At 43.5% G+C, this 25,354-nt stretch overlaps 1 protein-coding gene and 1 long non-coding RNA gene across 2 annotated transcripts in view; one reads left to right on the forward strand and one right to left on the reverse strand.

Moving 5' to 3' along the window:
- Positions 1-24,841, reverse strand: part of pcdh15a (protocadherin-related 15a) — a 122,255-nt gene extending 97,414 nt beyond the window's left edge. The window contains exon 1 of the mRNA XM_057047476.1: positions 24,268-24,841. The gene's annotated coding sequence lies outside the window, so the exon portion shown is untranslated. The remainder of the gene's footprint in view (positions 1-24,267) is intronic.
- LOC130533790 (uncharacterized) lies at positions 11,224-13,753 on the forward strand. Its single transcript, XR_008952673.1, has 2 exons — positions 11,224-11,523; positions 12,498-13,753. It is a non-coding gene; the product is annotated as an uncharacterized LOC130533790 (long non-coding RNA).
- Positions 24,842-25,354: the final 513 nt, after the last annotated feature.

The raw sequence follows: 25,354 nt of genomic DNA on the forward strand, positions 1-25,354 counted from the left end.
CAGTCCAGTTGACAGAGAAAACTACCTTGGATAGAATGACAACCGATCTGATTCATGTCACCATCCTCCAGAAAATCACTTTCGGAATACCAGGAACCAACAGCGGAGAGATCGAACGAAAACCAACCTCCCAGTTTATCCGGTCCAGTGTGCACAAACCTTTCGTGTGAGGGGAACTGGCTTGCATGGAGATAAAAACTGCAAACAAACCAGTGTGTGCTTGCCAGTTTGACCAGCTTCCACTCATCTACGGAGTTCTAGAAGACTTGAAATAAAAACTGCTAGAGTCACATAACTGATATGGCACACAGGCTCCTAACAAGGCCAGAAGTTAAATATGAATCTGTTGTGCAATGATTGCATCTTATTGTACTGTGAGGAAAATCTACAATGAGAAACCGGGAGTACGCACAGTTATTTCTATAACCAGCTAGGAAACTGCATACATAATCATCCACAACAGTCTCTGGCCTTCAAATCACTTAACATTAAAAATTGGTATTAAGCAGGTATTTTACCGCCACTGCACTTCCAGACGACCGCTGTGCCACACTGAAAGGAGCTGATCTACAGGGGCTTTAGCACTCATTTGGCATATTAAGTCTCGAAAGAGCAGACCTCAACATGATTTTGGCGTCGGGATCTCAACTTTATTACTTTTGTATGTGAAAGCTGGGGGGGGGGGCGCGTTAAAGATGAAGACGCTCGCAGCGCAGCAGTTTCACTGGCAGTGAACTTATTGTATTCACCGTGTTCACTGCAATGCTCTTTTGAATACGCATGTAAAGACGGGGAAAAGTCAGACATTCAGGCGATAATTGGCTCCATTTCAAAGCGATGCTTCAATTAAATATTTAGACCGACACCGGCCAGTCATCCGCACGGGGCGGCTAAGTAATTACACAGAAGTTAACGCGTTCCGTTTGAGAAACATCCAAATTGGAGCGCAGATGAGGTGCAAAGTAAACGGCCAGCGGATTGCTTACTTAAATGAAATTGTTGAGCTGTAATGTGGTGAAGAATTCCTGCGAAGCACACATCCCGAAACAACTCCGCGGTCTCAAACGACAAATTACGCAGTGACCAGCCCAAACGAAAGAAAGGTAGCGCCTTACCATGTTTATACCAGATATGAAAAACGCATCAGGATGAGCAGCAATCTATCCATACGCCTGGTCTCTACACCACAGCACCCGTCAGATGCGCTTCAGCAGTGCGCACTACGGCGGGTTTACGAGCCGAGCGCTCCAAGCGCACATTTTCAGCTCCCTTTCAGCGCCCCCTCGCTCTCTCCCTTTCTTTGTGGATGACGTGCGTGGAGAGTAATCTCATTAAACCGGTCAGTAAAGGTGAAACTGTAAGTCTATTGTCCGTCTTCATATGTGCTGGACATGCGCTTGACCAACTCATGAGACGCCCCCTGAGGCCCAGTGACTGTATTTAACAGAGAATCCTTCCTATACTAAAGTCAGGGAGGTCAAACTAATCAATATCTTATTACTGCATGTGAATTGCAATGGCATTCTGGTGAATCTATGGGTCTAAATTCTGACTGAAGGTCAATAAATGCAAATTTACTGTAAGTTCTCAATTCCGAGTGTGATCTGTTGTGCTGTCTGAACCAACTGAAGCGACGTTCTGATCAAGAAAAACTTGAGCCGTTCAGGTTTGTATCACTCGCTGGCTGTTTGGCATACCTCTGCTAAGCCGTTAAGAAAAAGCCGCCTGTCGCTTTTAACTAGATTCCTTTCCAAATGTGTCTGGCTAAATGTTGCTGGAATTTCAGTGATGCATCTAACTCTGTGGGTCAGAAGAAAGTCAAAGACAAGAGGCTGAAAGGGGCACAATTACCCGTCTGGGCCACAGTAGGAGTCACTTAACCGTTATCAGAGGCTCAATCAATCTGGCCCAGGCTCCACATTCTCATCTGTTTCTCCACCATAAAGTCTCTTTGTCAGTGGTACAGAGAGTGATTTTATCGCTGCGAACTCTTGGCAGAGGCGTAATAAACCACGCAAAATGGATTTGATCTTAGAATTCTGTTTTATCTTCGGATTTCTACCGCATGCCCCGCTCCGTACAGCTCTAGAGAAACAGACGGTAATTAGTGAGAGCGGAACAATTTGCCACATGCGTAGAGGCTGTAGTAGATGAAAATCAGGAAGGTTGCACCCAAAATGCTAATGATCGAAATAAACCTGCACCCTTAATCCGCGCGTCATTAGCGCCGATATGTGGTGGGTGCAGCCAGAGAGACGAAGCAGGTTTGAAACTTTGAATCAGTCACTTGAGGGGTGAGTGCAAAGGAGGGGGCTGGATTATAGGCACCCAAGTCCACGGCGACTCCCTACATGCTTCTGTGAAAGGAAAAGCAGAAAAGTGACATCCACAAACGGTACACGGTGTCACTGGAGGTTGCCATAACAACTGTACATAATTCTGATGGAAATATTTTCACCAGGAAGTAAATGTGGCCTCAATATCATTGGATGGTGTCTAACGTAAAGCGCTATTCAAATCGGTCAGACAATGGCTGCATCCGGAATACACTGCAGCAGTTAAACTATTAAAAAAGGAGCCCTTCACCCTTCTGCATCCGCCCTGGATGAGCAGGATGGCATAATCCAGGTTAAGTCATCGCTGCCTCGACCTGGTCGGGCTTGTTTTGTTATGAGGAAGGAACCTCTCCAGTAATCAGCCCCCTGCTAATTCGCTCTTATCTCTGCTGCGGCACAAACATGGCGAGACTGAGGGGCCGCGCAGAGTGAACACACCCAACAGAACAGGCTGATTATGGCAAATGCTGCTCGAGAAAAGTATAGTATCACAGAGCAAGTTTAGAAAAAAAGAAAAGAAAAATCCCCAATACCAAGATTCATGTGCCTTCGGGGTGGTGTTTACTTTTCTGAATTAATGCAGCAGTTCTATTCTGGGTTGTTTCATCAGTAGGAGAGCGACGATCACGCTATAGAAACATGTTTTGATTCATACTAAAGCAGTGTTTTATTTGGTAAATCATCCTGAATTTTGTCTAGCAGCAGTTTCTGTTGTGTAAGAGATCGTGTCCCTTTGGTACCCCCTTTCAAGAGCTGGAAAATATGGTTTAACTGAACTCGATTGCATCTAAATGTGTGTTCTGGCATCCGAATTCCCAGAGTTGTGGAAGGATCCGGCTTTTTCTGTTCCAGCCTGAGGGTCCTCTGAGAGAGCCACATTAGCTGTGACTGATGATAACGTAACAGTTCAATCACTAATCAGACCAATCTATTTCTATTAGCGAAGATTTAAATGCACGAGGAAGACAGGGGGAGACAGTTAGACGGAGGTGAGGGATCAGATGAGAGGAGGAGTGGGAGAAACCAGGCGACAGGGAGACAAAATGCAACTACAGCAGAAAACCAAACACAAAATAAAGGAAAAGACACATAGTGATCCTCGGTGATATATCCGTTTTTGATAATATTTACATTTTCGCTATTTAAGTTTGCATTTTATTCAAAGAGAAATGACCAGAAAGAGTGAAAGGCTTCCTCACCTATGAATAAAAACGGCATTGGCGGTACATCGAGTGCTGCACCGTTCAGGGCCATCAATTTACAGCTCTGAGATTCACACTAACATCTACTCAACGTGTTGTGGATGCTTAAAAGAAGAGATTCAGCTGATGGTGGGTGCTTTAATCAATGCAACAGTGAAGCATTGAGGTACTGGAGGAAACTCTGAATTACTCGCTTGTTTATGGAACCCATTGATACCACCTTTCTGTTTGAACTTGAGCTTTGAAAGGACATTTCAACAAGCTTATAAAGGCTGTGCGGGTGATGCGAAACAGAAAAATCAAAAGCTAGAAGGACCCAGACACCAAAGGGACGCTTTATCTCCAACGCAGCTTTTCATGGGGACTAACTGAGCCATTTTTCCTGCTGAGGCATCATTCTGCTGGACTGTAGTTGAACTCACAGCTGTTCACTCTTTAGCCCTGTGGGGATTCCAACCCCCCACATATACATGCATTAATCTATATGTGCAAAATTTATAAATTATAAATACCAGGGTACATTTTATCAGATTAATCTCTGTAAAATTAATACATTTATAGAAATACTAACATGGGTCCCCCACCATGGGGCTACCAAGTTATGTGCAGTGGTCCAGATACCAAACACAAAGTTAAGGATTGATATGATAAAACAATAATCTGCCCCTTTTGTCTTGTGAGACACCAAATTTCCCTGATGCTTTCAACAAACATCCACTATGAGCACACAGTTCGGAAAAATGGCCACTGCTTTCTTATAGTTAACTTGTTTCTTGATGTGTGCAGCTTCCTATACATACTGAGGGGTCTGTGATGCGCGCGCGCGCGCAGACACACACACACACACACACACACACACACACACACACACACACACACACACACACACACACACACACACGGTTCTGTCTGTTTCTCCAACTTTGACTGCGACCTGACTGCGACCCTTTATTCTATAACCCCCCACACACCAGTTATAAAAATTGAAAATTGCTTCGTGAGAATAGAAGAGCCGAGAGGGAAGTCCAGGTTGAAGAGGTGTTGTGGAGGGAGGGGGGATGTCTTTCTGAGGAGTGACAGCCTGTGTTATTTACAGAGGTGGGGCACCAGGGACACAGCAGCAGGGATCGAGGGGGGAAAGTGTGTGTGTGTGAGAAACATGCAGGGGTTCAGGTGTGTTTAGACTGTATTCCTTTGACATCTAAAGCAGACAGTGGTGCACTGATGTGAGCTCAGCTGAAGAATAAACCAACAAGGTAATATTTTTTAACCCTAAATTCAGGGTTCTGTTCCATCAGAAGCCTGTCGAGGCGTGAACGCCACAGCTGACTCATCACATAAATATCCATGACCAGAAGCTTGAAGGCTGCAGCAGGGTGGATTTGAAAATAACAGAGTAGTTTGCTCTAAACATCATGTTGTGATGTTTTCCTGAGAGCTAATCTGACAATGTCTTTTTCAGTTGAGTTATGAAGTGAGTGATTATGCAAATGACCTTTGCTGCCTGCAGATTTGAGCCACGGTATTTATAGTACAAACCTGGAGTCGATTTATATTTTATTACGAGCTGGGTTTTCTGCATGAGGAATCATTCCTGGTGTGAAAAAGCTTTTAGTGGCAAATCCATGAGCAAGGCGGCTGTGCAGGTAAATCTGGGAAATCTCCACAAACAAACATTGTTAAAGTACTCTCCACTTAAGCCAACACTCAATATAAGTCAGGGGGTTTCAAAACACTTAAGATCTGTGTTATGTTTGTTTTTTTAGTCGCAGCAACTCAGACGTGAACTGAGACAAAGGCTTTGACCTTTTTAAGGACACAGGCTTGGCAAAAAAAGTGAACACAAGTTAGCAAATATACATCAAATAATGAATAACACAGAATCTTGTCTTGTCACATATATATTACGGTGGATCCCAAAATCGCATTGATGGTCTAGCTCCCCAGGAGACGTCTGACCAGTGTAGGCTGCGTTCTGGCTGAATATTCAGAGAAAATTCTGAAATGTTGAAGAGATAGAAAAGAAAATTGGTAGTTTAAGCAAGAAGGGCCACGGCAGTGGAAAAAAGAAGATGTTACAAACTGAAAACCAAATTAAACATAAATCTGAGTGGCAGAAAAGACCGAAGAGAAAGAAAGAAGAACCTCGAGTCAGTTTCAGTCGTCCTGCTGATCCTCCAACACAGTTTTCAGGACACAAAGACAAAATACTCAGATATTAATGCACATTTTAAAGAAACCACCAATATTTATGCCAGTTCAGCATCAGAGCTTATTTAACAAATGCGTGATTATCTCCCTTAATCAAATCTTTCCCCGAGTTAAAGATGAGGAACCTACAAAGCAGAAGTGAATAAACCATTTAATTATGCCGTCTTTCCACGCGACTGTGCAAAAGTTGGATACTGCAGCTTAAAGGAAAAAAAAAAAAGGGAACTAACTGAAACCCAAACGATGGCATAGTTATTACAGTCATACTCTTTGTCTGACTTGATTTCCGGTAACCTTCAGCTGTCGGTCTCCGTGTGCAGCTCACAAGGGCATTAAAGCTAAAGGGGTTTGATAATTGGAACACACAGGGAGCAGAGCGCTGGCAGCAGACCCGTTACTTGGATTCCCAGAAGCTATAGAAAGCAATACTTACGGCAGTAATGAAAATGTTCCCTCTAAAAGATTTTTTCCCTTTTCTCCCGCGCCATACCTTTTCTCTTCTGTTTCAAGTGCACCTTGGCAACCTAAGGGAGACTCTTTTTTTGACAGCTAGCTTAGGTTATTACTTTTACAACCAAGAGCAACTTCTGAGGAGTCCATTAGCACCTACAAGAGTATCTGACATCTTCAACTGGAGAGCAGTCTTTCAACTTCTGAAGTTAGGGGGAGGAAAAGAGAGTCAAAACACCACAGTCACTGCAAAGTAGGATAGGACTGGCACCTTTTTTCTGTTCAAGTTTTAAAAGGATAAATTATTCCATTCAGGAGGCTTTCAGCTCTCAAATGTGATGACTGACCCAGACAAAGCTTGATTTTAGATTTGTAGTAGCATATTATCCCTGGGATTTCTCGTTTTAATTTAAATCTCTAGAATTGTAACCCCCCCCCCCACCACCACCCCTATTTTTACACTCAGTTATCTCTCCCTCGCATTGAGATGGCATTCCCTTGTGTCTGGCACTTACAGATAAGACTGAGGACATAGATGCTATGTGGAGATTAGACCAAGATGGTGATGAGATAAAGATGTGGAGAGGAGAGAGGATGCAAAGCTAAGAAAACTCTTCTTAGTTACCGGTGAAAACGACTTGTGTGACCTCTGAGATGAATAAACATCATTTATGTTAATGAGACGGGGAACGTTGGTTGTTTTCGCAACTCGCCCTCTGGCAAATCCAAAATTCTCTCAGTCAACGAGCCTCAGAAACTACCCAGCTGTAATAAAGGCTCTGCCTGCTCTGATCCATACAGATCACTCCATCATCTGTCATTTCCAGCCAGTCGGGCAGCTACCAATTCATTTCCAAAGCTCCCCTTTTTCTCGGTTTTCTAAAGTCGTGCATGTGCGAACAGCACGGATCAGATATAAGATGCCTTGTGGACAATTTTGAGGGGGGTGACGCGACAGAGGTTTAATTTTCATGGCGTGCTCTGGTTTTTCGAGAGCTCTGTAGACAGAATGTGCCAAACACAAAGGAGGAGGAAAACTTTACAATGATGAACGAATGAAGTGAATTTGAACTCTAGGAACTCCGACCACTCACGACTGACAAGACATGCAGATATGTTTGCAGGTTACTTGGATAAACTGACTGTTCCATTTGGCTGTGAATGTTAGTCAGAAAGGCCACCATAAAACCACTGATTTGAAGAAAAAAATCACTATTTAGGTGTTGTTTCAGTAACCAGGTAAGTTTGGCATGGTTCTTACATTAGCACCCCCTACTGGCTGGAGTTCAAGTTTACGCTTTGCACAGGCCTGTAGCTCGAATGACTATCTTCTCATAATCCATTCAGTGTTCACCTTAAAACATTCACAACTACATGCACGCACACGTTAATAAGCAACTGTTCAAAACATGGTGAATAAATAGAGTAATAAGACGCTATCATGACAGCACTGCCTAAATTATTTCTGCTTGCTACAAGCTACCAAATAAAACTGGGAATGAGTGAAATGCCACTTAGAAATGAAGAATTGTGTTCCGATTACTCTTTCAAGTAGATTCATTCAGTATGACTCTGTAGGAAGGGGATGGTACATTATAGAACTTTGAACTAGGTTAATTCACAGACACCCTTCTTTCCCTGTCAATATCAAAGAAACGGTCTGCTAATGGCACCTGATTTACTGACTCTTAAGTGATGTTATTTCACTGACGTGTGTGACTAATGGCTAACCCGTGCAACATTTCGCCTTGAACTTCTAATCTAGCAACATGCGAGCCTGATGTACACACTTTCTCCGCTTTATCCCTTTTGGTCACGCCGGCAGGGGTACATCCCTACATGAGTTGGGCCATATGGGCACATTTAGAGGTTGGCACATTGCTCAAGGGAACTGTGTAGGTGCTCTGAAGGCATCCTGACACTTTCCCCTCCTATTAAAACACCTTCAGAGGTGTCTGTAGCACATCCTCATTCTACCAGAACACCTTCACAGCACCACTGAGGACATGTTTCGTCCATGTTTTGTGTGCACTGGGGTCTTGAACCAAGAACCTTCCACTTTTCAGCTCAGTCCCCCACAGACTGAGCTACTGCCGATGTGCTCAACGTACGTGCTAAATGATGAGCAGAAGCCCCAGTTCCACTCCAGCCACTCTCTCAGAGTACAACATATTCCCAACAGTGCCCTTCTCCTGCACCACTGCCTCTTTATTTTCCCCCTTGCTTTTCTTCTCCATCCTTCTTGTTCTTCCGTCCTCATGCTGAAACTGAACCCGTCCATTGCCGTGTGGGTTGCAAATGAGACTTCTTGTGACGCCACTTCAGAAAGGTGGGAAAAAAGCTAAATGCAAACCCAGAATTATGATTTACACAAGAAGAAATGGGAAGTGGGACAGAATGAATGGGTCACAGAGAGAACATGAGAAAATCCACACGAGTCGTAATTTGCAACGAGCTTCTGTGTCTGCCAGTGAAATCAATCTACACAATGAGTCTGACAATCCAACATCTCAATCAAATTAATCTACTGGCCAAAGACAACACTGTAAACCGCATAGGCTGGTGTCACTACTGATCAGGGGGAGCTGCTGCTTTTATACTTTTGGCTGAAGACCCAGCAGAGAAGAGATCCTGGCAGATCAATCAAAGATCCAGCCCTACAAATTCATACAACCTATAGTTTAGAAAACAGCAACTCAGTCTTTTGACTTGAACAGCCTTAATAAATACAGATAATTGTGACCTTTTAAAAGAATAGTGAACACACATTATACCCTCAATAATGAGACTGAGGGTGCAGGAGATCTGCTTGAAGCAGGAGCATCAGCAAATGTCAGGGCAAATCAACTTGGGGACATCAATAAAACATAGCAAACCAAAGCTTTAAACCCCCAACGGTCCATCCTGTCCGTTTCAGTATGTCTCTGGAAGGTCCTACTCTGCTCTGTCAGAGCCGAATAACAGCAGAACTGACCAAGCAGGATGGAGAACAAGGCTAATGCGCCCAGGTGAGACGACTGACAACACTGGAAACACGGGTTTTGTGTCTTATCCGGGTAAAGTAAACACCCAAAATCTACCAGATTCAAGTTCCTGGACTCACATCAACTCTAAGGAGAATCAAATAAGTCAAATGCATTTGACCTCACGCTGTCTACAGACTTAGGTCTCAGACCTACACAGACCCTGAATGCATCAGACTTAGGTCTCAGACCTTCACAGACCCTGAATGCATCACACATCACCATAATATATGCGTCTCTTGCTGACTTGTGTGTGGTGACTCTTTATTGACTATATGTTGGTCCCCTTTTTATCTTTCTATACATATATTGATGGGCTGTTATTGGTTTTTATGTCGCCTACCTAAACCTGGTTGCCATGACAATTTCATTCCGCTCTCAGATAACGGCACCCCTCTATCTGGCTGCCTGCTCACTCTACACGATCAAATTACATTCTGCAGAACTTCATTGGATTACAAATGTAAATGCAACTACAACAAATTGTTGCAACATACTCTGCAGCGTTGCAAGTGTTTGTCAGCGTGCACACACACACACACACACACACACACACACACACACACACACACACACACACACACACACGCACACACACACACACACACACACACACACACACACACACACACACACCTCCACTTTGGTGCTTCATTTAACCTAAACTCAAATCTTGCCCTGACACTGATCCGCAAACAAACAGTATGAAGTCGCATTTTTCATTGTTAAAAGTCAACATTCTCTGTCAGCACACAAACTATTAATAAGGTAAAATAGATTTCCCCGAGTTCCTCGTCTGCGAGACGCTGCGGCAGAAATGCAGAACATGACGGTCGGAAAACTATTAGATGCAGTGTGTCAGACGTGTTCGTGTGAAGGATCCAAGTTTTAAACGAGGCAGTACACGAGAACGTTGAATTAGTGGTTACTTCTTTACCAGCATTTTTGCCTCTCATCAAAAAAATGAATCTCTCTCACAGAAATGTGACTGACAAGTGTCAGGAAACTGTTGAAGCAGCTCTGGAGATTTGCAAGCGGGTGTGAATACATTAAAAATGATGGTTGCTGTCAGTGCAGTAGTCTCAACCATCATTTACATTTTTACTGTAGTTGCTGCGTGAACCTGACAGACAATCTGCTCTAATCTGACTCCATATTTGCGTTTGGTGGCAAAGGTCATGAGCGGCTCACCTGACGATGCCAAATACAGAGCAGCAATTATGGTGACTAAATTAAAAATGTCAATCATTTCTCCCTTCCTGTTCTTTATTCCATCCATCATACAATAAAACACAGAACTGCTGTGTGAAATGAAGGCGTTGATGTTAATCCTATGAATTATCGCCAGCAAAATCTGGCAAATTTCAGCCACACGCAGATGATTTAAACATCTTTAGCCCAAAGAGCCCATAAATAAATCTGAAATCAACACTAACAATAAAGCAAACAGTAACATTGGGCAGGAGGCATAAATTTGACACCAATATGAACTCCGTAAAATGAGGTAAAACAAAAATGTGTAAAATTTGACAAACCCCTCTGTGGAACTCATCATGTCACCCAGAAGAACAGATGGATGGCTGATATTAAAGGTGGCTGATGGGACCCGAATTATTGAGCCCGCGCTGTGAGACGGAGAACGCCGTGTAGCTTGCGCTGGCATTGATGAATTATTGAAAACGAGACAGACGTAGACAGAAAAGACGAATGTGTGAAGGTGACAGGAAGCGCCAGAACAGGCGGCCAAACGCAGCCCCGAGTAAACCTCCAGGAGTGGATGAACACATGTCACGCGCCTCGACGGGTGACAGAATATGGCCGTGCCGCTGATTGCTTCTCAAAGTCAGGTTTTGCTCCATTTCCTCCGTAATAAAGAGCATTCATCACCACGTGGTTGTTCAGCAGGCAAGTGGAAGCAAGACAAGTGCATTTATTTTTACAGTGACACTCTGAAGTGAAAAAAACAAAATAAAGTCTTTTCACCGACATGAAAGGGCTCCATAATGACGCCTTTATAGTCTCACAGGAAGCCTAAGAGGAAGCAGATAGATGTCAGGTTTCACTAGTGGAAACGACGGAGACGGCCATGGACATTGGCTTTAGCATCCAACCATGCTGTGCTCATCCGCTGAGCCGACAGATCTGAGGATAAAGGCTCTGTGCAGATACTGTTATTGTCACTGCACGCCGGTCGCACTTTTGATGCCACCGTCTCCGCCTCCTTCCACCTGTGGTCGTGGAGAAAGATACCGCGGCGATGCGCCGTGCTGTTTCAGCTCGGATTTCCCCGTGAGCTTAACAGTGAGTGTGGCTCCTTCTCATTGTTTAGCACTTCAAAAGGAGCCGAAGCAAAGGAGAGGGAGGCGAAAAGGGGAGAGAGGGAGAAGAGGAAATGACAGCAGTGGGGCAAGAAAGGCAGCATGATAAAGGAAAAAGCCAAAGGGAATCAGCAAAGGAACTGCAGAGGAGAGTGGGAGGAAGTGTACGAGATGGACAGTTTGAATTGTGTTGAACTATATAGCAGCTAAACTGGGGGGGGGTAATGGATGTAAAGGCTTCTCAGACCCTACTGCTGGTTCATTTGTCGATATTTTTTAAAAGAGCAAGAAAATTGAATTTATTTGTCGTGAAAAGAGATCTGCCAGCAGGTTGTCCCTTCAAAATAAATGCTCAATTTTTGCTCTTTGGGAGGTTGTGGCTCCACACCAGAGGAACTTGGTTCTTCTGGAAGTTGCTGCGTGGGACATTTCTGTCTTTAAGACTCTAGAAAGAAATGAAAATACATGCCTGATATCAACCATGGTGACCTGCAGCTGATTGAACTGAGGCGGTTTAACATTGACTGTTAAGCCATGAAAAAGTTCCCCTTTTCCAATCCAACAACCCAGATTCATTCAACTGATTAGAAATGTAATGTCCATGATGAAATGTCACCGGGAGCTCTATATAAAGACTGAATTAGCTACAGCAGACGAGTGGCCCGAACACCTGGTTTGCCAATTATGAGGACAATAACGTGTAGTAGGGATAAAACAACTGAAACTGATTTATGGAGATAATGAGGAAGGGTGACATGCCTGAACTTTTGTCGCTCCAGAGTATATCCAATTTTCTCCGAACTTTAAGCTCATTGCTGAGCAAAATAAATGTCTGCACCAAGCAGCTGATAACTTTGTTAAAAATGTTAATCCTCACATCTGCGGATGGCTTCATCTCGTCATCTCAGCCAATCCCAACTGTAGATCCGACTGATTGTTCTTTTCTGCCACTTTCAGATACAGATGGTTGTGAAAACCTAAAACAATACAAATAACTGTTTTCCTGCTGTGTGGATCCGTTGACTGTGTGGAAAAACTCAACCTTGAGTATTCCAACGCTGCCAACACGCTCCAGGATGGTGGTACTACAAACCCCGTGTGTCAGATGACAACGCCACAAAATCTGCAGCATCCAGACGTCCTGCAGGTGCTGATCAACAACAACAACAACAACAACAACGCTGATTTGCATTTTAATACTTGCCAATTTTGTGATTTACGTTTGGGGTCCAGAAGGATTTTACGCTGTGGGTTTTTCACTTTTCAAAATAGAATATTTTAAAGTGCTTCTCCTTTTAACTTGGGTGACTTTTATATTGGGGGAATGTTCAGCAAAACAACATACAATCAGACCTTATATATTTTTCTCTATACACCACCACTCTATTGAACTGGCTACAAATATACTGAGTCTCCCCATCCTGAAGTGACACCTAAAGCTATTAATTATTTCAGCAGTGCTAAAAGCTGCACTTTTATCCATTTAAGGTGCTTGTGACTATGGAACAACTATACTTACCAAGAAATGTCATTGGTAAACATTTTAATAAGAAAAAGCCATTAAAACACTCCGCAAAGCAGCCACAATAGTCTAAATGTCCGTCCGGAAGTCAGATTTAGCTCAGAAAATGAATTAAAGTTAGCCATAGGTAGAAAAAAAAAGTATTTTTCATTGATAAAGTCACAAGAGCTAACATTAAAATGCTGTAATTTCTCTTAGCGCAGTCAATTTTAAAGGTATCTGTAATTCCAAACCAATTTGGAGCTGGAGACTCCCATTTAGGTGCCATTTAAGGTTTGTGATTCATATTTTATTGCTGCTTTTTCACAGAGGCAGACAATATTTGTATATTTTATTTTCCAGTCAAATGTGTCTCATACCTTCTTTGAAAAACTGCACTTTTGTCATGCCTGTTCAGTTCCTTGACTTTTCAGCCAAGGTCAATAATGATCTGGCCCCCTCATGTTTAGGCTCATCTGTCAGCTGTCTATTCACCACGGTGCTTTCTACCTCTTTATATCTCTCATAAGTGCTGAAAAACCTCTTTCTCCTGTGGTGTGAAAAAGGTCCAGCGGCCATTTCTTGTCCCTGGTTGCCATGGTGAATCTGTTGCTGATAGGAGTTTTTGTTTTTTTCTTTTCCATTAGTGCAGGAAATTGTGACTAGATTTATTTTTAAAAATTGCTGCATTAAACCTGCGTCCTGTACAACATCCTGCAGTATTTCATTTATACTGCAGCCCTAATTTAAGTTTAACAAAAGAATCCCTCTTGAATATTAGTAGACAGTAGATTTTCCTTGTCATGCTTTACATTAATAGATAATCAGCATTTACTCAGCGATGTAGCCCAAGTTTCAAAGGTTTTAATCTTTATTTCAAAATCAGCTTTACTTAACCCACATTTTACACCTCTGGTGCCCTGTTAAATATACAAAAATTAGTAGGATTGCATAAGCATTAACAAATCCATAAAAGCTCACCCAGGTCCAGAGAACCTAAAACACGATAGATTGGCATGTTATCACAATCAACAACCCAGATGTTTAAAATGTTTCACAAACTATCACTAGCATGTTTTTAGCATTTAGCTTTCCACATTGAAATGCTCTATTTTAAGAGCCTATTTTAATAAACATCTAATCTTAAAGTATGGCTGAGTAGTCAACCTAGTGTCAACCAAAAGAAACTGATTTTCTTTAGTGTAATTTCATAAAGATGGAGCATTTAACGGCGCTTTGACCAGACAGAACCCCATTTGATTCAAATGTCGGTCCACTTCAAACGCACAAGCGATTCCAATAATCAAGAAGACCACCACAATATAGCATCAGCATGAATTTTATTATTTTGATTAAAATGTCCTTATGTTCATTTAAAGAAGTATGTGAACAAGCATGTTAACTCTGCTCCATCCTTCCATCCAGTGTTGCCACACACCTTCAATGTTCCAATAACCCAACAGATTTTTAGTTTAAAATATAAATAAGCACTCTGACTACACCAGAGACAAAACAGAAGGCCATATTGCTGGAAACAAACCCAGAGCCTTCTTGCAGCTTTGTTCGCCACTCCCCCTCTATCCCTGCTACAAAGAAAACAAACTATCCCCAGCTGCTGCCACAACAAACAAATAGGTAAACAAATAAATAAGTCTGCAGTTCGCCCCAACTTAAAGTAAAAAAGGCGGCGATAATACATTTTAACCCAGAGAACTCTGGAGCTACTGTGGAAAAAAAGCAAATAATGGAGGAAGAAGATTATCTCCAAATTCCCAAAGGGGCTTTAAAACAAATATTAGTCCTGCTGTAAAGTATCCATCGTCTTGACCCAGCAGACTTGGATATTTTGAGAAAGGCAGCACCAGATATCACACTGAAGCAAACTTAATGCACCCACAAGAGGTCCGTATTATCATAGTAACTCGGTAATCCAGAAGAAATGTGGAAATTTGGACCTCGGGAAATTATCGTTCCCGTGTTGAAAACTTTTAAGTCTGATGAGCGCCGGAACACTGGAGGTTATTTACCAGAGCCGTCGGGGGATTTCATGAATTAGACGAGACGAGAGCATATCAGGAACATTTTGATTTGACTCTCTTCTGATAAAAACCCTCACAGAGCCAAAGGAAGGAGAGATCCATCAAAGCAGAATAAAGTGAATCAATACACATGAAGCAATGCATGATAATATCACGAGGTTTATCCGCTGGGCTTTTTAACCACTCCAGGAGATCCTCTGGCTTTCATCTTGTCAGCAGGATGGTGTGGAAATTGTGTTTAGAGAGAATTTAGGAACATAAATATGAAATCAGTGTTTTTTTTACTCGTCTCTTGCCGGTACTTCCACCCCCACACCCATTTACCAGAGTAATGCAGCTTCAGGTCCTCGTTTTATAAAAGGCGTCAGTCCACCTTAATATACGCACGCTCGGCTTATCTTAGTTTCATTCTGATGCAAAAACGGCGCTCACGTCCAGTCTTAGAGTCTGTCCAGCCATTTTCCTTTAATCTGGCGAGAGTCAGCACGAGGACATCGCACACAAAACTGGGGTGATAAACACCTTTAGCATCACTTGGATGGTCCTTCCAAATGTCGACAACAGTCAATGAATCACACACAGGCAAACTGACAGGAATCAAAGCAGAATCATTCACAAAGCTTCATTATTAGGGAAGGTGTGAGGCGTATTTATGTGTCTGAGTGCAGATGAGCCGGTTCCCAGGAAAGGCCATATCGTGCCGTCAACGTCTTAACAAATGGGTGAAATGATACTTTTTGATGTCTTGTAAAAAAGAAAGAAATCAAGCTGCACTTTCAATCCCTGGAGTGAGATGGGAGTTTACAGCAACATGCACAGGAAGATTTCACTCTCAGCGAGCCAGAAGGTCATTTTCTTTATTGAGTGAACTCCCACTCACTGTTGAGGTAATGGGCCTTGACCCTATGCGTTTACATGCTGCTTTTATGTTCCACATGCAGAAGATGCATCGCCCTCATGCAGCAGGCACGACACCGCAGAAATCTGGGGCGTGTTGGAGGTTCAGGATTTAGGCTCATAAATGTAAAGTGCAGACATTTTCTCCTGTTTAATTGAGCCTCTTACTCCAACTTCAAAGCAATTCACTCTCTTTGTTGGAGTTCATTTTCCAGGCTAAAACCTTGCCCTCTTCATTAAAAGGCCCGTTTCTGCATCCCCTCGAGCCTGTCATGTTCAAACAGCATCCTCTGCTCCGTGCAAGGCCAGATTAATGAAATGTGTGATATGAAATGTCAAAATAAGCCAAGCGCTACGGTGATTATTGCGAGGAGAGAGAAAACTGGAATGAGGTACAGTAGAGCGCCTGCATTATCTGTCATAAGAATGTGTTACTATTCTGCGAGGCTGTAATATGGAATAACAATGTGCCCTGGCATGAAAATAATCACAAAAGCAGCACGTTCACACATGACAGAGTGTTGGTATTTCTAAAGCTCAGATGGAGAGTGAAGTGATTTCTTTTTTTTTTTTTTTTTTTACACAGTTTGGTGTTAAGTTTGATGCTTTAGGTGTGTGTGTAGATCAATTCCAAGCTGATTAGCTGCAGATTAATGGACCAGTGGTCTAGAGACTAAATCCACTTCAGTGTCCCAAAAAGAGGCAAAACCAGGTAATCCATTTCCTGTCTGTATTGGCTGGAGGGTGATTTGTGAATCATGAGGCAGCGGCGCAACAGTGAACCTTTCACCACATAAAACCATAAACAACCCGCTCTGGAGTGAACTTTTGTCCACTTTTGTGTAATTTTTAAAAAGGTGCCTGATTGAGATGAAGGGAGCAAAGCCACATGTGTGTCTGCTCTGGAACTGGCCTGTGGTAACTGGTTTTTAAAGAAAAGGTGGAAAAATAAGTGCAGGCCCTGCTTGTGGTGCAGGATTATGCATGCAATTTGGGTGGGATGCAGAGAAATCCTCAGGTTTGTCCCTGTTCAGGCCACATTTCACAAACGCCATCCATACACACAACTTTTACTGTACCTACTTTCTTCCCAGCGCTGCGCTCCATTTCACAGCTCACCTGGATGCACCATAGGCTTTTCTAATTAGGAAGCTGGAAACATTATTCAGTGTTTTGACAAGTACCATTATATTTTAGTCAAGTCTTCAGGGACTGCAGTGATAGAAAGAGTGTGGTTAATTAGGTGAAGGTGACCACTCGACTCGCCCCTTTATCAACGCTCTGCAGATACAGTAAGAGCTTCCAGGATGTCAGAGGTAATTAAACAAAAGGTTTTAAAGCCACACGTTCCTCACTGCTGATACCTTACACGTGTCCATATCTGCAGTGGTGCGGCCATTGTTACCAATAATGGTTTCAATTCCGTGTCGTTTACCCTTCCATCACTGGTCATGGATCAAAAAAAATAAATATATAAAAATAAACCAACCAACTTTTACTCAAGATGGTAATAATCAGTGATCGCCTACTTGTGCACTGATATTTTGGCCTTGGCCAGTGCTTGAGGACCACATTTCTTCCTCATGAGCCATTAAGATGCACCACTGTAGTGTAATCTGTCGTGAATATTGATGTTTGAGCATACCTGCAGCAGTGACCCCACACTCACCACCTGGAGCTGCAGGTGGCACCACCACCATGGAGGCTCCATTTAGCACAATTGGGTTTTGTTGGGGTTTTATGAGAGAAATGCACGGTATCAAACATTCATTTTTAATAAAAAAAGGGAACTTTTACTGATACCAGTATTGTGATCAACTCCCAGCATGCAACCGATGGCGTCCACATTACAGATAAAAAGCTTTTAAGTCACACAAAGTTGTCCCACTTAGTTACATTTAAACTTTGTCACATCAAAGCTTTTTCTTATACATGTAGGACTGTTATACAGGGCCAAAGCAAGATGATTTATTTCTTTGGAGCTGCAATCAAAGAGCTAAAAAAGACAAAGATGTCTTATGAAGTCCGTCTCTGCGTGCAGGCAACAGTGGGAAGCAGTGTTCATACAGGAACGAGCCCAGACTCCTGCAGCGTCCGCGTCTTTAGGAGACACGCGAGGCGAACAAAATATTCACTTTTTGTTCTTAGGAATATTCAGGCACAATTAATTGTTTCACCCGATAAAACTTCAAATATCTGCTCTCCAGTGATGTTATAAACTCTGCCAAAGAAAACTGCAGGAAGAAAAAAATAGAATCAACCCCCCCCCCCCCCCCCCCTCCAAAAAAATCAGATTCATCTATCAGCGCTTATTACGGTCTCACCGGGGATGCATAAAACAGTAATTTTAGTAGCAACATGTGACTGGAGACCAACACAGATTTCCTTTTAATGTGTCAAACACTCACATGTTCGTTATAAATATTCAATATTTATGAGGCTGTTGGGAAACAAATAAATTTGTCTGACTGTCAACCATGCTTTTAGTATTTATTCAAACTGGGAGGAGGAAGATGGTCAAAGAGGCCAAAATTAGTGTGTAACAGCTAATTATGCTTGAATACATATTTTCTGGATTAAATCCTGTTTCCTTTAGAAACCGGAGACAGATTTCCAGATTCCCAGACAGGATCAGGGCTCCACATTTCGTATTAGATATGCAACAGCTTAAGTTCAGTGCACATTTTACTATTCAAATGTAAAACACAGACTACAGAAGCTCTGTGTTATTGTCTTTGACAGCAGAGTTACAGAACAGGCAGCGTGAACCGCCACATCAGCCAGATAAATACTCCTGCTCAAGTGTGAAATTAAAACACTGCCACAATCTTGCACTTACAAATGGTGCAGCTGATGCTTAGTTGAGCTTCAATGTGCTAAGGAAATTCCTACCCCCTCATTGTATTGGTGTCAGATACGAGTTGGAATAAATAGTTATTTCAGTGAGCATTCATACAAGTCAATCTTGATCCGTCCCCTTCAGACACCAAGGTGACGTTTCTAAAAAGGGACAAATCACAAACGTCAAACTCCGGATCTTTCAGGCTGGTCTACGTGTGTCGCCCCTCCCAGCCGGGTAAAATCAACAAGTCGTCATTGTGGTTTGACGGATTATTAACTTTAATGACCAACACAGTCTGCTCCTTTATTGGTTACAGGCGCCCGCGACATCACTCGGGGGTGCGCGCCCTGGTCCTAATCAGTCCAACTTCTGTGCTGTTAATAAACGGTGTCTTTCATCACTGATGATCCATCTGTCAAAGAAATGACTCAATTCAGTTTCACAAAGAGCCTGTTGACTCAGTCCTGAGCCCAGCATCCACAAACATTTGGCTGAAAAAACCTTGGCAGCAGTAAAATCTCAAGCCCGTCTGAGGGGTAAAAGCCACACCTACAGCCCTGCTGGGGGAACAAGACAAGGGGCGGAACTCAGAGGGTAAATCTGTGCTGTCTATACGCATGAGTGGGTTTTTAATATTTGTATCAACACCCCGATGTTAATTTTGAGACCATTGCTGTTGTCACAATGGCTACACACAGAAGAAATCACCTCCTGCCTTCACGCTCCAGTGACGCGGGCTCAGAGTTCTGCTGCAGCTGCCGGGCCGCGGCAGCCAGTCGGGCTCTGCTCAGACCGCTACAAGGCTGCAAAGTTATAACACCCAGATGTCATGTTCTCTGTCTGTGTGCCACAGCCAGCCACGAGCTCCTCTGAATTATTAAGTTGATGCGACTCTTACTACCACGCCTACAACAGGATGACAGAAGATATACTGCTTATTACATATGAACAAGCAGAGAGTGCTTCTGCAAGCATATTAGGGGCTAAAAAAAAAAAAAGTGCAATTGCCTCTTTACTACACACTGATGTAGATTCCTCCATATGCCAAATGCATCACTTGCAGTTTGTATTCGTCTCCTTTTCCACCCGCTTTTTTCATTTTTAAATTTGAACAGTGTTGTATCCTGTACGAAAGACAAACCACAACAGTAGTTAATCATGATTAGCAGCTTACTCTGACAGCCATTAAAAGCAAACCTGTGACTAATGCTCTTATTGACACCAGAACCAACTGTCCTAAAGGGAAATCAATTCAGCTTAAGGCACAAACTTACTTAGCGTACAGACCTTTTATGCCTTAGATTGATTTGGAAGGCAAGTAGCAGCAAACTTGGGAGGCTCAAGTCTGCACGGTGAAGCTGAAAGCTTACTGGAGCAACTAAAACTTCTGAACTCATTGCACTTCCAAAGGTTATCGTCGTTCGGGGCCGCTGCCGAGATTGATTCTCTAACTTTCTAGCTGGGTTGCGGATAATTAAGGCGCGCCCATTTTTCCTCGATGTCCTTTGCTGCGATGTACTGTAACCGTTACCTCGTCGGGTGTCACATACATCATTAACACAAGAGCGAGGAGTGTGTCCAGCATCATTGAGCGGTACAGTTCAATTTGAGTTAGTCCAGTATCGGATGCTTCTTGCTGCATCTCTCTTCCACCCATCCATCTTCTGTTTAACACCATTTATTCTAAACACTAGGGGCGGACTGGCCACCTGGCACACCGGGTCCTCCCTGTCCCGCTGGGCCGCTGTTTAGTCCCCACTAGCTGGTTAACAGGTCTCCCTCTCACATAATTGGCCACTCGGTTATGTGACCTGCTGTCCAGCTGGGTGGCTGACTTGCTTTTTGGTGTAGCCCACCCACACTCCCACAGGTTAACTGTCAGTCAAGGCCTGTCAATCATCCAGTTGCTGGATGGACTCAGATAATATGGGAGCCATGTCAGGAAAATGACTCCAGTGGTGTTGAACAGCATGAAATGTTTGTCTGAGGCTGGTTTCCTTGTGCAGCCCGTTCCTGCGAAACACTGAGTCGGTGCTGGTGTCCACCTCAGTGGTCAGGAATAGACCGTGGGCAGCACACCCCTGTGGGGAATTTAGAGTCTCGAGTCAACCTCCAACTGGAAACCCGCTCAGGCACATGGGGAACATGCAAAATTCACAAATAAAGACCTGAGCCAGAATCATCATTCAGCACTCATCTGTGTTCAGAGACATCCCCCCCACTTATAAACCTAATCTCTGGATTTAATGACCCATCATGACCCCCGCATTACATCATCACGCTGTGATGTCACGCTACACAATCCACAGTGGACAGACCAGAGTCACTACAGGGTTGACGTCCAAGTCATGAAGCTGCTCGCTGGAGAGCTGCTCGGTCTTTTCTGCTCAGTCAGGACTTGTCGACAGCACCTGCTCCCCTCAGCTGCTCAGCATTTTAGCGGACCTTCAGCTGCAGCACTTGCATGTCTGATTGCTCCTCTCCCCTCAAATGTTGGAGCGCGTCGATGAGGCGAACCGCAGCTGGTGGAGGCGCGTCAGCGCCGACTAACATGATTACAGAAAAACAATTTTTAATGAGTCCAAGTTCAATGAGTTTTGGAAATAAGACCGAGAATCGATCTCTTCTACCTGAAAGAGGGCCATTAAAGCCCACAGCTGTGGACCTTCTTCAGGACACACTGGAGGGTGTCAGACAGACAGACCAGTGTAGGCTGGTGCACCTCCACCCCCTGTGCAGATAAATCTCCCCGATCTCCCGACCACATGTGGCGAGTCTGCTGCTGCCCCAACCTGCACAACTGGGGAACCAATAACTTGCTCACATTCCCTGCAATATTAAATAGCAATAACCCTCAACCTGCTCATCTAGATCGAATAGTTCGAAAAGGATCCACTGATCTCAATATGATTAATCCACTTTCCCATTATTCTGCATTCACAATCATTTTTGTTGGTTTTTTTCCCTCCACGCGGCTAAAGCACGCCCTGCATGTAGACTTCACGTTTGTAATATTGGCAGTAACCTTCAAAAAATTAACCTTCAATTTCTTCCCATACTGACTTTCAGGTTTCTTCTCCGCCTCAATCATCACACGCGATCCCGCTGAGTAGGCCGTGACAATAGGCTGCCTATGGTGAGTGATGCAGGGAGAATATCAATGCCAGCATGTCTGAGCTGAGCCGCTACTCTTCATCCCTCATTGCACAAATACAGTTGAAGTCGGGAGTTGACATGGAACCCATTCAAATCTGGCCTGACATTGGCTCTATAATTTTATTTCTCTCATTTTGAAGCCTTTTCCTACTCCCCGAGTCATTTATGTCCTCCAGGTTAGTCATTAAACCATTTATACATCAGAAAGATGTTCACACATTCAAAAAGCCTCATCCAAAAGCTTATAAATCCACCATATTTTTGAATTTCAAAAGGTGGTTACAGGTCTAATGTGTCTGATGTAGATATATTTAGAAATGACCCCCTGAATCTGAAATTTAGTTTGGGGTATTGGTTTGTAATACTGCAGAGGTGATGGATTAAAAATGAGTAATAGTGATAGTTCATATCCCGTTCCAGGGAGAAGGGCCGTATCGCTACTTACAGAAATGTGTAGGGCATAAAAATGTTTGCATATGTTACCCACCGCACTCTAATCTGCTTTATTTATATGGCACATTTTTTAAAACACAAGGTTCCCAGAGTGCATAAAACATGTAAAATACAGTAAAAATCAATAAATAGAACCTGTCTAAAAACAGAAGCAAAAGAGTAAAAGACCAAAACCAAACTAAGACAGAGGCTACACGACTCAACCTGGGTGAAAGTGGAAAAGTCCATTTTAAAGAATTAGGAGTATATAAGGTGGGGATGGGGGGGCATGGTCATGGTCAATGACCATTGCCCCCCACAGCCTCATTTTTGGGACGGTGAGTTGTTGCTGGTTCGCAAACATTAACAACAGAGAGATTTAATTATTTAGAAGGTCTGGAATACATGGGTGGCAAACCCATTTAAGGGTTTAAAAACAAAAACAAAATTAATTCGAGAAGGGGGGGGCAGAAATAGGGTGATGTGAGCTGCTGCATTGTGGACCAACTGTGAGGAGCTTGAACTCGACATATTGCAACTTTGACTGGGATTTCCATCTTGGGCACAACACTGATCTGCTGCTTAAATCCATGACTTTGTAACACAAGATCTGTTTGGAGGTTTGAAAGGTTCTAATAACCCCCCCAGCATACGTGCGTCTAATCTCCCGACTATAAAATCCTTCTGGAAAGAAGCACTCCAACTCGAGATGATCTCCTCCAATGTTTTTTTATTTTTATTTTTTTAAGCTTTTCCCTTCGCTCTCCTCCTCCTGCCCTCAAATTACCAATTTCAAAGGAATCCAAGGAAAGGAGCAAACAAGGAATTGTTTTTAGTGCAAAGGGCAGGACTGTGGAGTCCTCACTGGACAAATCTTGCTGGATAAACATTAGTATGCAGCTCTAACAAGCACACAGACAGTCAAATGTTGATATGTGCCAAATCCAGGGTTGGATTATGTTCTGTGGTCCTCAGAGGAGCTAATGTGGGAATGTTGAGTTAAAACTTCACTAAAAAGAGCACCTCTCTGAAGGAGGTGGACTGATGATGGGGGGGCTTACATTATTCATACCATCAAAGACATGTGACATGTGCTGCTTTTGTGCACATTTGTTGCTTGAATAATTGTGTAAGGACCCTCTGCAGTCGAGGCAGATGAAAGTGGGCTTCCATGCTTCAAAAGCACAAGAACTTGCGTCTATTTTAAGGTTTTGCTGCTGCGTTTTTCCTTTGGTGAACCACAAATTATGAATTATTGAGAGCTGATGCAGCGATACGTCCTGTCCTGTAATGATTGTCCCAGGTTCTTAAAATAAGCGCTGTGTCTGGTCTGAAGCAAATCTCTCCAGTCCCAAATATAATGACTACAATTAATTTACGGTATTGGAGGAGCTGAAAACTACTCAGAATATCCAGCTCGCATATTAGCGTGGAACAGCGCGAATACAAATAATTCATTACTTATTTTGACAACAGTAAGCCTTAGATTTGTCGCCTTCATGCAGTCACGCAGCAGCGCGGGTTAAAACGTCACATAAAAAAAACGATGCGTGAACTGACTGGCTGCATTTTAGGGGCTCATCCCGCAAATTGAGCTCCGCCGAGAGCCGAACGATATTTTAGGATCATCCAAAAGGTTTCCTGTGGATGAAAGCGCCATCAGAAATACTCCACCTGTCAAAAGTACATGTGCTTTTCGCTGGTACTGAAATATTCACAGGTTTCAGACGGCAACTGCGCGCGTAACAGGCGGCAATTAAGCGCTGGCACGTCTTCGGAGTTGATTCATAGCCCGAAAAAAACTTAATACCTGCAGTTCACTCCGGTCTCATTAAGAAAAAATTAATATTTTTTCCTTACCTCACGGGCGTACCCGCTGCAATCCAAGTGCACCAAAGGTCATTGCGCAAATACTCAGAGGACAAGATGTAGGAGTGAAGAGAAGTAGGGGAGCTTGAGATGCCTAATCCATGCTCTCAGTGTCCTTTAGACGCTGTCAGCCCTCTAATCTTCAAAGTGAGCTGGGTCTGAATCTCCTGGGCGCCGAGTCGCTCCTCTGGAATCGCAGCACTCTCAGCTGGTGCGTTTGCTTCACTTTCCTTTGCGCAGCGCCGCTCACACAAAGTTGCCCGCGTCTGTTGCCCCAAAGCTGGGAGATTCTGTCCGTGTCTGCGGCGAGAGAGGCGACCCCCAAACACTCGTGAAAAAGCAAGCACAATCCGGGATGCGGAGACGACCGAAACTGGAGCGGCGCCGTGCGCAGATTAAACCCTTACTCGTGTGGAGCCCGCCACCCATTCTCTCCCTCTTTTGTTGCGTTCTGGCGCCACCCAAAGTTGTCCTGAGGAGTCTTCCTGACCTGGGAAGCATTTTCAAACGTCGCCATGCCCATGTGTATCTGCGTATCCATCTTTATCTCCGACTGGCACACTTGTGTTTTTCACACCTGTTTTTCGTGATTTAGGGGGGACTGTGACAGCTGATGGCAATCAATGAAAGGAAACTGCCCAGATCCAGGCGTGGACGCAGGGAACTGGTTATTGACTGGTGCAGGAAGATGTGACAGAAAACGCAATCAAATGCAGCAACAAAATGTGTCTGAATAACAACAATTTCACAACTCCGCCGTTCAACTGGAGACACAATACAATAGTGTATAGTTTGTATGTTGGAGGACATCAGTCTGAATGGGTCTCCTCCTTCTGTTGTGATTTATTGATTAGGAAGGAAAGCGCTCCCTCTGAGCCAGCAGCAGAATTGAACGCCTCGCAGTTTTGCTCTATCGTGCTGTGCAGCAGTGTCTTTCTACCTCGGTGCCATTTCGCTTGATATCTGAAGGTCTGTTAGAGATCTTATGCCTTTCTAGTTGCCCCACTGCTCTTGACACTGTTAAGTCCTACCCAACACACCCGTTTGAATTTCTGGTAACTTTAATCCACTGAAACGA

The sequence above is a fragment of the Takifugu flavidus genome, chromosome 11 (genome assembly GCF_003711565.1).
Source record: "Takifugu flavidus isolate HTHZ2018 chromosome 11, ASM371156v2, whole genome shotgun sequence".
Taxonomy (NCBI): domain Eukaryota; kingdom Metazoa; phylum Chordata; class Actinopteri; order Tetraodontiformes; family Tetraodontidae; genus Takifugu; species Takifugu flavidus.